This window comes from Centruroides sculpturatus, unplaced genomic scaffold, assembly GCF_000671375.1.
Source record: "Centruroides sculpturatus isolate CEXI.00-Female unplaced genomic scaffold, Cexi_2.0 scaffold180, whole genome shotgun sequence".
Classification (NCBI taxonomy): domain Eukaryota; kingdom Metazoa; phylum Arthropoda; class Arachnida; order Scorpiones; family Buthidae; genus Centruroides; species Centruroides sculpturatus.
Window position 1 is genome coordinate 318,418 of NW_019384918.1, and position 13,224 is coordinate 331,641.

At 29.1% G+C, this 13,224-nt stretch overlaps 1 long non-coding RNA gene across 3 annotated transcripts in view; it reads left to right on the forward strand.

The window, feature by feature from the left end:
* The window catches only part of LOC111631801, a 45,058-nt gene extending 34,758 nt beyond the window's left edge, over window positions 1-10,300 (forward strand). For all 3 annotated transcript variants that reach the window (XR_002757764.1, XR_002757765.1, XR_002757763.1), the window contains one exon: window positions 8,897-10,300. This is a non-coding gene — a long non-coding RNA (uncharacterized LOC111631801). The remainder of the gene's footprint in view (window positions 1-8,896) is intronic.
* Window positions 10,301-13,224: the final 2,924 nt, after the last annotated feature.

Here is a 13,224-nt window from a genome sequence, read left to right on the forward strand (position 1 = left end):
GTAGCCCCAAGTCTCCATTCGTGCACTATGGTGGTTGCGTCTTGATAGCTATAAGGGTGCGGGAGATATGGGGGCTTAAAGTGGTTGACTTCGAAGATTTTCTATTTTGATTTAAAAAATGTTCGAACCATTTTAAATTTGAATTTGTATTCGAATTTAAATTCGAATTGGTTCGATTATAGAACAATTGTAAACATTCCAGAAAATCGATCAAATTGAAAATAGTTCATTTGACTGGACATAAAAATTCTCTAATTAGTCTGGAAACGGGGGACCTAATTCTTGCATTCTGTGAAAACAGGTAAGATTGGCTATAATGTAATTATCTTAATCTTCACTATCGTTACTTTTTGTCCAGCGAAGCAGGTCCTTGCAGCTAGATTCTAGATTACTTAGAAAAACAGTCTTTTATATATAAAAAAGAACTATATTACATACAAATAAAAACCCAGCGAAGCAGGTCCTTGCAGCTAGTATTATATATATTGTATTTGCTCAATTTTTATTTTAAAAGCACTATTTATGTATTCTTTGTGTTAGTCCTAACTGAGGAAGATGCATGAATAGGTTGAAAACATGGTGCTCATGTGTATATAGCAAGGCTAGACAAGATGCATATTATAGTAGGTTGAAAACATTTTTATAATAGTAAAATATTGCTTGAAATCAAAAGGTATGTTTCATTATAAAATTGTCATAATTTTTTACTTGGTGCAATTTTTTTTACATCTCACATGTTTTTGTTTTGATATCAATTGTGTTTTGGTTAATGATTGTGCTATTACATCAAGACCTAAGACAATGACGTACACTATACAGTTCAGTCCAAAATGCGACTGAATGCTTTCAATATGCCATCAGTAAAATTGTTAAAAACATTTTAATTTTCATAAATTTAAAACTTTGTTGTTCTGGATGGACATTTTGAATGAAAGTCATTTCCATGTAATTTTATACTTACAAGCATAAAATTAAGTGATAAAAGTAAAATAGCTCTATAGGGAACCCTGTGAACTTTGACCTATCAACCTGAATTTTTGCAAGCACCTCACATAATGAGAAAGGTTTTAAGTTTTATTAATGGAATTTAAGTTATTTATGTAATGTTAAAGGTGAAAAATGAAAATCTGTTGACTGATTCCAACTTCTGCTTTTAAAAATTCTTGTACATAAGTTTAAATAATAAATTTGAATACAAATGAAATATAAAACATTGAATATTGCATCAAATAATTTAAATTTACAGTAATACCCCAGGTTATGTTCTATTATCCAGTTGGAAGTAACAATCTAATGAGCTCGTTATTTAGAAAATAAAAAATGTAATCTATGAACTGATGATCGGTGTGTGATGGGGGAAAAAAAGAGAAAGTTCACCACTAACATTTCAAACTCCCCTGAGTTCTTCTTCAAGCATTAAATGGAATTTCTGATGGAACATAAAACATTTGGATTATGAAACTGAAGAATCGTTCGAATCTGACACTTGAGAATGTTAGTGGTGAACTTTCTCTTTTGGTTTTTTTCCTGTCACACATCGGTCATCGGTTCATAGAGTACTTTTTTACTACACCCTGGTGTTGTGTGTTGTTGTTTATTTAGAAAGTGTTATTGTTCATCTAATGTACCTACAATGCATTTTTGTTTTATCAATGTGAAAGAAAAGATTTGATATTTTGTCAAAAAAAAAAAAAACATGCCTAGGGGAAAGCATAAGAGTAAAATTGGTCAATTTTATGTTTCTTTATCCTGTTCAAGAAATTGGAGCAATATTAAGGTGCCTACTACTAAAGGAAGACATCAAGGAAATCTTTTAAAAGACAACAGTGTTCACTCAGAATATAGTATACAAGGTCTGTTCAAAAAGTATCGGACCTTTATTTTTTTCGCGTAAACCAATGATGCGTGAGAGGCCTCCTTCGGTGGAGTTGTGGAGGGGACAGTCATGCACAGCCCTGAATTTTTTCCCACCTGCAGGAAGCGTCAGTCGTTGGCAATAGGCCTATGAGTGAGGTCATGTAGTGCGCTCTCGTCGGATTCCACTAAGCTGGAAAATGACTGAACAGCGTGAGCAGCGATATTACATCAAATTTTGCCAAAAACCTTGGCGATACCCGAGTGTAAACCATTCGCAAGATTCAGCAGGCTTTCGGGGACGATCCTCGAGGCCAAAAAAANAATTTCTTGGCAATGCCTGGCTGCATGTAGCTTCGCTAAGATATATATAATATTAAATATAAAAATATTTTCATATTTTGTTAATATAATATATATAGGAAAAACATTGAAGGAAATGCTCTGAAAACTTAAAAAAATCACCAACTATCTTACCAGTTTTAAAATTTTTTTGTCACTTCAAATTATTTATTGCCACCAGTTTTATCTACTAATTAATGCAGGTACTGGTAGCCTTATCAGTTTGGAGTCTAGAAAGCAAAAATAATATTTGCTTTAATATTAATATTAATGATATAATAATAATTTTTTAATGTTTTAATTGGATATTTTTGTGTGTTTTTTAAAGGAATGTTTTAGCCTGACGACCTAGTAGCCTACAAAGAAAGGTCAGGTTGTCAATGGTGTTCTGGAACACATGATCAGAATAAATGGTGGTTTCAAAAAATAATTTTTGGACAGACTGTGTCTTTTGTGATTAAAGCAAAAATAATATGTTAAGCTGTCACTTAGAAATAGTAATAATTTTTTAATAATTTTCAATGAATAATTCCAAATAACACATTTGATTACAATGTTTAATCAGTATTTCACATGTTCTATTGTGTCAAAATTTTTGTTTTAGTCTACTGAAAAAAATCAAAGTAAAAAAAATGTCACCCCAAAAATTCCCAAATTTTCTCTCAGCTGATAAAAAAATTCCCAATCTGAAAACAAATTAAATTTAATTTATTAAATGGTATTACACAAAAACTGCCTTTGATTCTCAACGTCACTTCCTACCTCCCTACCCAAACTTGTCACTTGACATCATAAAATCACTGTGTGATGCATGGAAGCTTGACATTCTGCTGTTTTTCTTGAAGCTTGGTTTATGATTCAATTTCACACAGAAAATCAAAGTAAGTGAATTGAAGTTTTTATGGCTAGTATTATATTTTATATATAAACATCTTGAAGCCCAAGGATCTTATCAAAACCAAACAATTACCTGATTAAATCAACTACATTCCCACTACTAATAATTATTAAATATTGAGTAACTTGACACTAGAGGTACAGTACCATTTCATATTAAATTTAATAATTATAATTAAATTAATATTTATTAAATAATTTAAAAATTTCTGTAAGAAAAGAATTTGTACACAGTGAGAATGTAGCCCAATTTAATCTAGTAATCATTTAGCTTTGATAATATTATATTTTTATCGACAACTAGTAATTTTGGCACTATGCAGCATGATCCCTATGTATACATCCTCCAATTCAATTTTTTAATGAAGCATTCAATTATGAACATTTCCTGGTTTGAAAATATATACTAAACCATTGATGATAACATAAATAAGAATTTATTCTTTAAATTATTAGATGAAAACTGCAGTCAAAATATTTCTTTGATAATTGCATATAATAAAGTCTGTACTGTACATGTGCAGTATGATAAATTTCTATCGATAGAAATTTATCATATTGCACATGTACAGTACAGACTTTATTATATGCAATTATCAAAGAAATATTTTGACTGCAGTTTTCATCTAATAATTTAAAGAATAAATTCTTATTTATGTTATCATCAATGGTTTAGTATATATTTTCAAACCAGGAAATGTTCATAATTGAATGCTTCATTAAAAAATTGAATTGGAGGATGTATACATAGGGATCATGCTGCATAGTGCCAAAATTACTAGTTGTCGATAAAAATATAATATTATCAAAGCTAAATGATTACTAGATTAAATTGGGCTACATTCTCACTGTGTACAAATTCTTTTCTTACAGAAATTTTTAAATTATTTAATAAATATTAATTTAATTATAATTATTAAATTTAATATGAAATGGTACTGTACCTCTAGTGTCAAGTTACTCAATATTTAATAATTATTAGTAGTGGGAATGTAGTTGATTTAATCAGGTAATTGTTTGGTTTTGATAAGATCCTTGGGCTTCAAGATGTTTATATATAAAATATAATACTAGCCATAAAAACTTCAATTCACTTACTTTGATTTTCTGTGTGAAATTGAATCATAAACCAAGCTTCAAGAAAAACAGCAGAATGTCAAGCTTCCATGCATCACACAGTGATTTTATGATGTCAAGTGACAAGTTTGGGTAGGGAGGTAGGAAGTGACGTTGAGAATCAAAGGCAGTTTTTGTGTAATACCATTTAATAAATTAAATTTAATTTGTTTTCAGATTGGGAATTTTTTTATCAGCTGAGAGAAAATTTGGGAATTTTTGGGGTGACATTTTTTTTACTTTGATTTTTTTCAGTAGACTAAAACAAAAATTTTGACACAATAGAACATGTGAAATACTGATTAAACATTGTAATCAAATGTGTTATTTGGAATTATTCATTGAAAATTATTAAAAAATTATTACTATTTCTAAGTGACAGCTTAACATATTATTTTTGCTTTAATCACAAAAGACACAGTCTGTCCAAAAATTATTTTTTGAAACCACCATTTATTCTGATCATGTGTTCCAGAACACCATTGACAACCTGACCTTTCTTTGTAGGCTACTAGGTCGTCAGGCTAAAACATTCCTTTAAAAAACACACAAAAATATCCAATTAAAACATTAAAAAATTATTATTATATCATTAATATTAATATTAAAGCAAATATTATTTTTGCTTTCTAGACTCCAAACTGATAAGGCTACCAGTACCTGCATTAATTAGTAGATAAAACTGGTGGCAATAAATAATTTGAAGTGACAAAAAAATTTTAAAACTGGTAAGATAGTTGGTGATTTTTTTAAGTTTTCAGAGCATTTCCTTCAATGTTTTTCCTATATATATTATATTAACAAAATATGAAAATATTTTTATATTTAATATTATATATATCTTAGCGAAGCTACATGCAGCCAGGCATTGCCAAGAAATTTTTGATATTATATATGATATTCTTATTTAAAAATAAAAATAAATGAACAATCTAATTTTGAGAAATGGACCAAAGATTTATGTTCATAACCTGGAAAACTCTTGAGTACAGGTATACCTCGCCTTACGTCGGTAATTGGTTCCAGGAAAGCGATGTAAGTCGAATTTACTTGTCTGTGAATCTATTTGTCACTAGGCTAAACCATAAATTACCATTCCCGGTTCTGTATTTTATTTATTAATGCATTTTTAATAATATATGGTTAATAAGGATCTATTTTAAGCTTACAAACAAATAAATTTTAGTTTTTAATATAGTACAGAAAAAAGTAATCTAAATTTACGAATGCATGTACTGTAAGTACAGTACATACTTGTAAATGTATATATTTTAATATGATTTTATGTGCTTTAAACGCTTTTCTAGTAATATTACGACTTCAATATTTGTGGCGGGCAGACGTAAAGTCGAATAAAATGACTTAAACCTGATTTTTATTTTTCCATATACTTTTTTGACAAACGACGTATAATCGGGAACGACGTAAGTCGAGGTATACCTGTACGTTTTATGTTCATTAAGAATTTGATATCTGGATGGTAGGAAATGATGCAATTGAAAAACATCAATTCCTTGATGTTTTTCAACAGAAAATAATCATTGACTTCTACCTGCTTATGATAATTTAAGATATACAAAGTTTTTCTAATGTTAATTCTAACATACCATTCACAGTCAAATTCATATCAAATATGCATTTGACTGTGAATGGTATGTTAGAATTAATAATTGGTAATTGGTCAACCAATCAAATTTTGTGAAAATTGGACCAAGTATTTAAGCTCTGCACCCAGAGGCAGATCTAGGTTTTTCGGGGCCTAGGGCTTACTGAAGTTTAATGAAGCTCCACTTTTTGTTAATACAAATAATACTAAAAATTATTATTATATCATTAATATTAACTAGTTTTTACTATATGGTAAGTGCTCATTGTTAATGAAAAAGTATTCAAAATTTATGATGATAATTCAATTTTTGGGAGCCCAGGACTTAAGTTCTATTAGTCCCTATGTAGATCTGCCCGTTTGCACCCTCAAAAAAGCCCTAAAAACATTTATGCTTACTGGTTGCTTTGTATTATCTAATTTTCCTATTTGAATGCCATCATCCTGCTGGTCAGATAGTAAGAGGGTCTTTTGTTGGGTGGATGATAAAAGTTAACTCTCAAAAGTAATAGTTGACTTCCTCCTGGATGAGAGGATGGTTCCTGAAAAGTTTTATTGCATTTTCTCAAATCATGATGACACATATAAAGAACAAACTAATAAACTTTCTCCTTTTTATATTAGATTCTAATTCAACAAATTAGAATGAAGTCGAAAAAACTTGAGATTTTTTTTTATCAGTTTAAATACAAATTTTCAAATATTCTTCAAGGTTTAGTTGTTTTTTTCTGAAATAACTTCATACATAAATTTTGGCATTTTTATAATTTACTTTAATTCTAAAAATCTGAGGCAGGCCTTGGTGAAGGCAAAAATGTTCGGAATTTTCATTGAAGTTCTGTTACTGGATAAAAGGTTTTGTTTGTATTTAATTAATTCTAAACTTTTAACACCAGTTCTCTTATTGATTAAGCAATTCATTGAAATTTTAAATATAATTTATTATAGTTATCATTTAATGTCCACAATGTGTTCTATGAAATAGGATTTTTTGTAAACACTATATTATATATATATATGTGTGTGTATGTGTATTGAGTAAATAGCCAAGATTTATTATACAAATACTGTATTAATCAAAATGTTTATTATGTAATTATTCCTATATCTGTAATTTTATTTATTTATTATATATTTCAAATCTGAAAAGATTTTGTAAGATTTTCTGTAAATACTATATTTTAGGACCTGCAATGCTATTTATTTATGCCTAGCAGAACAATTGCTTTTTCATACAAAAGATGCAAGAACATGTTGCCAAATTTTTAACAAGCTCTTTCTCCCTATACCATCTATATTTTCCCACCAGATTAGGCCACTGTCCACCACGATTTTTACAGTAATCAAAATTTTCCATTTTCTAAATCAAAATATTATAACAATATGGAACCTGTAATGTATATGCAGTCATTGTTTGAATTAATATTATGTGGTTCACGACTGTATTTACATTGAATAAGATGTACTAAAGATTACACTGGAAGCATACTAGAATCCAGAATGTAGAGCTTCTGGCACACATTAAATGGTATAAATATTTATAAAAGCAATGAACAAAGCTGGAACTATGATTAACATGTAACTCCAACACCACTTCCAGCAAACACATTTATTAATAATACACACATTTTTGTTTTATATTTTTTGTGCTTCAACAATATAGGACGAAAATAAGTAGACACACACAAAATACCTTATGTACTTTTTTTACTGACAATGTTAATTATATTAATGTTTAAGTTGCTGGAAAAGTACATAAGGTATTTTGTACATCTTTAGTTATTGTCTAGTTTTAGCTTATACCAGTATCAGGACGAAAGTAACTTAATCTTAAAATATCTTCTATATCTTAAAAATTAAATAATGCCACTTACTGAGTAATATAATGATTTACAATGTTATCAAATTGAAGCTAGAGTGTGAAACCTGATGCAGGCATATGAAATATGCCAAAATTGTGTGCATTATTATTAAATGTGTTTGCTAGAAGTGCAAGGACGATGATTGGAGTTATGGGTTGTGTGTTTATATACTGTAGATATTATATACTTCATAGAAATCAAGATTATCAATTAAAATGTCATATCATTCTGTTTCAAAGAATAATATATACGCAGGCTTGTTTTATTTCTCTAACAAACATCACAAAAATCACTGTATATTGTAGAACATTGATAAATCAAAAATCTCTATTTTTAAAATCACAAACTAATATCATTTTTATTTTCTAATAAATTTATATCAGTATATTTTAGTTTGATATAATTCTTACATTAAAATTGTTGTTGTTCTTACACTCTATTAAAATAAGATTAAATTAATGTATGTGTTGATTTAATATTATTTAAAAAAATAAAAAATATACTCCTAGAACCTATAACCAGTGTGTCATAAAAAACAAAAGAAAAAGTTTACCACAAACGTTTTCAAACTGCTGTGAATTCTTCATGTGTAAAACGGAATTTCTGATGGATCAGAGTGAACAGTTTAGGAAATTCGAGAAACATTCAAAGGTGTTATATGAGGCGCATGCATGTTCATATGGTTATGTCATGGTCGTGTCATGTTATGTCAACCATACGAATAGGCATGCGCCTCATATAACACCTTTGAATGTTTCTCGAATTTCCTAAACTGTTTGCTCTGATCCATCAGAAATTCCGTTTTACACAAGAAGAAGAATTCACAGTCGTTTGAAAATGTTTGTGTTGAACTTTTTCTTTTCTTTTTTTATGACACACTGGTTATAGGTTATAGGAGTACATTTTTTTTAACACATCCTGGTGTTTTGTGGTGTAGTTTAATATTATTTTAGTTTTTTGAAACTTAGATTAGAGTAATTTATACTACTATATTTTTTTAGTATATAAGAAGTAATAAAATTAAAATACATTTTTCTCTCTTAAATGTTTAATAATAATAAAATTTTACTTTAATTATAAACATTTTTCATCATCTTTGTTTAAAATGTGAGTATAATGAAATTCATACTTTTGTTTATTTTATTTCTTTTATTTTTTGTTTTAATTTATTATTGAGAAACTTGGTGTTATAATTAGCTTTATATTTTGCTGTTTATAGAAGAAAAGTCTACAATGGTGAGTACAAAATCATCAGCTTCACAAAAGAAAAATAAGTCAGTTACTTCGGGATCGAACCCAGTTTCTCAGAAAGATGGAGCTGGATCAGGTTTGTAATTAACCTTGAACATTTGAAATTTTCTTTTATATCTTATATTTAAAAAATATTTAATTTTTATTTAAATAATTTAGAATATGCAGATGCATTATACGCATCTGCACATTAAGCAGGAGTTGTGAGTTTGAGTATAGCTCTGGGCCAATTCTTTTCTTCCAAAATATTTTAATTAAATTATTTAATTTAATTGTAATTATTAAATTTAATAAGAGCATCCAACACCTCCCTCTAGTTACAAATTATTTATAAATTAATTAAAAATAATTGCAGAAAAGTAGCCCGATTTTAATTTGGTAGTTGTTTGGCTTGTGAATAAACACACACTTCCTTACTACATAGGAATATTTGAATATTATGTGTAAAATTAGATAAAATATAATTAATTGACTTATTGTTTCAATTTAGACCAACTAATTTATAAGTTATGATCATACATGTTATGGTTATATTTTCTAAATTAATTGGCCTAGCAATGGACATTGGATGGAGATCTGGGTAATGTAATTAGTAACACATCTGTAAGTAAAAGGAATTGTGGGTTTGAGTCCTGTTCTGGACTAGTTTTTTTCTAGAATATTTTATAAATTAATTAATGTATTTTTAATTATTAAATTCAATACGAGATGGCTGCTTAACCCATCTACCTTTAGTCCAAATTACATGATGTCTCTATAATTTTAATTAAAATGGCTGATGGTATTTTTTAAAAAATTAAAAATTTGAAGAAACTAAGTCGTCTTCATTTCCACCATGTCCAATCATCAGAAAACAGTAAGTCTTTCTTTATAATTAATTTACTGTATTATATTGGATTGTTCGGAAAGTAATTTCGTTTTTTTTTTCTGTGTCAAACACACTATTTTTATAATAAATAAATATTTTATTGAATTATATATTGACCATTTTGATCAACTACCTGTTGCCTTGTTTCTGTTAGTAGCATGTTTCTACGTTTATAAAAGTTTTGATGTTTGCTTACAAAAAAGAACGGATTCAAGTAATTTTTGACATTTTCATTTCAAGTAAACGTCTTACAGTTTAAAAAATTTTGTAAAGACCAGAACAAGTAATAATCTGAGGGTGCCTGATCTGGCGAATATTGTTGGTTTGATAGCACATCCCATCTAAGCTGTAACAGTTTCTGACGAGTTACCATACTTGTCTGAAATTTGGCATTAATTACATTACACCTGTTTTGTTGATAAATTCTGGCCTTTTCTGTTTGATGATATTACTCAATTTGTTTACTCGATGGCAGTACACTTTTGATTGTATCAATTGTTAAATTGTCTGGTAAAAGCTCAAAAAAATTCCTTAAAATCCCACCAAAGAGAGCATCTCTCTTTAAGAACATGTGGAACTCATATATCGAGCTTTGAAACGAAACCATTTCATTTCAAGTAATCATAAACGATTCAATTTGACAAATTTAATCTAGTGATTTCATGTGTTGTTGTTCAGCAGTTTGCTTCAATCAGTACTTTTATTTTGTTTTCATTGGTTTCAACTTGCCATCCAGAGCCCTTAGTATCATTTTTCATGTTGTACTCAAATTGATGTCATTGAACTCACTCATGTTACTATGACTCACATAATCAGTAGTCTCGAGTTAGACCCATCAAGCAAACTCAAAAGGGGAGTGGAAGTAGGTTATATTCACTTGCTTATGTGTGTCATTAAGCATGATGGGATTATTTACAATGCATCTGGGTTTGCGATTATAATGATTTGACCAATCAACTTAACTGTAACAATTATTATTGCCTTACTGTCCTTATTTAAATTTCTCATTATATATTTGTCAACGTGGACATTAATCATTAACAGGACAATTATACTGGTGTTAAGCTTTTACACAAGAATTGAGGAAAAAGTTCTTAAAGAAAACAGACTTTCTTTATTAAGCTACCTGTACACATACAATGGTTAACATCTGTGTTTTGGGCTATCATGCCCCTCATCAACAAGATTACAATGGATATAATATTTAAGATATAAAGGCATCCAATTACCGACAATAATTTGTATTTAATTTTATTTTGCTTCATATTCCTTTACAATGTTCTATCGAATTACAATACTGAGTATTGTTATTCGATAGAACATTGTAAAGGAATATGATGCAAAATAAAAGTACAGTAGAGCATCGTTTATCCGAATCAATTGGGGACTGGGGTTGTTTGGATAACCAATTATGTCGAAAAAATATATTAACCTATCCCATGTTGAAATTTTTCTTCATTGTGTCGCTTTGTGTTGAATTTTCGTTGATGCTAAGCCTAACGTAAACTTTTTAAAATAATAATTGTGGCTATTGTTTCGTTAAAAATTATTTCTTTATTTTTTACAAACAAAATAAATATATTGAAAAATATAAAAATTAAAAAAATATACTTTAGAATTTGATCTAGTATCAAAAATTATTTCTAGTTCGATTCAGCACGACACACAGTCCTCAGAAAAACACCACACAAAAGTGCCAGTGCTGTCAGCTAAAACACACACATCAACAAAACAAATATTGGAGTAGCCCAATATATAGCCAAAGACTGTAGTGCCACAGCACTAGTGAAAATTTAAATTTGCCAACTGGAATGCTTTTGGTTAACTGACGTTTCGGATAACCGGCTTTTGGATAAGTGATACTCTACTGTAAATACAAATTAGTGTCAGTAATTGGATGCCTGTATATCTTAAATATTATAACCATTGTAACCCTGCTTATGAAGTGCATGATAGCCTGAAACACAGATGTTAACCATTGTATGTGTACAGGTAGCTCAATAAAGAAAGTCTGTTTTCTTTAAGAACTTTTTCCTCAAGTCTTGTATAAAAGCTTAACACCAGTATAATTGTCCTGTTAATGATTAATGTCCATATTGACAAATATATAATTAACTGTAACAAGTTGTAAACAAATCAACGTGAATTAGTTTACACGTGTTATAGTTAAAAGTTTTGTCTTATAGCAATATAGCACGCAGAAACAAAATGGAAACCTCGAATGTTTTATTTTAAAAAATAAGCGAAGAACAAAAAGAAATATTAGTAACATATATAGAAAATAATAAGAAAATGAACAGTGGAAAATTCGACAACAAATTTACAAGAAAACGACAATTCGATATGTGGAGAGAATTAGTTGAAAAATTAATTGTGTATTGGAGCTAAAAAATCCATTGTAATGGAAAAAGTATTTTAATTTAATCCTTTCTTCATATAATTTTCTTCCTTGATCTGTTTATTAAGATTATATATTAATCAGAGCTTAACACTTCTGGTTAATAAATAATTTTAATATAGTGTCTATGCTCTTAATAATTTATAGATTAGACCCCCTATAACGCGGTAGATACGTTCCTCGTTATACGAATTTCCGCGTTGTTAAAATCCGTTGTGTAATGGAAAAATTATTTTAATTTAATCCTCTTTTCATATAGTTTTCTTCCTTGATCTATTTCTTAAATTGTTTTGTTTATTAAGAGTATTTATTAATTAGAACTTAACACTTCTGATTAATAAATAATCTTAATATAGTGTCNAATTTGTGTTTCTTTGCAAGCTCTTGGTGTATTATATTTGCTACTTGATTATGTCTGTGTAAATAATCTGTCTATGCCAAGAGCTTGCACCCAGAAGTGATGGGTTGTATAGTTTCTGGCATGATGTGACATTTTCTGCATGTGTCATTTGTGAGTGTCATATCTTTGAGTATGTGTTTTCTGTAATTTTTAGTATTTATGACCTGATCGTGTATGGCAATCATGAATCCTTCCGTCTTCGCAAAGAGGCATCTCCGATCTAACCAGCTGTTTGACGCAGTTTTGTCAACAAAATCCTGGGCCAGGTCATAAGGATGCCTGCCATGGAGTGCCTTTTGAGCCCACGATTGCTTGATGGTGTCTATGCTTTTTATGTGTTGTGTCATGTCTGTATGTTGTGAGTGCAAGTTTAATGGTGTGCTATTTGAGTCTGCTAGAGTTACTGCTTTATGTAACTGTGATGTTTCTTGTTTCCTGTAGAAAAACTATCGCAGTGACTGTATTTGTTTGTATTGAATAATTTATTTTGTTGTTTTTGTAGTGTACAGGTTTTGTATCGTTTGAGTCTACGTGCTTTGGCTGCGAGTTTTTGTTTTAGTGTATCGATGTATTCTGTAATGTGTGTGTTGTGATGTTCATGTTTTGTGTGTGTTTTGATTTTCTTGAACA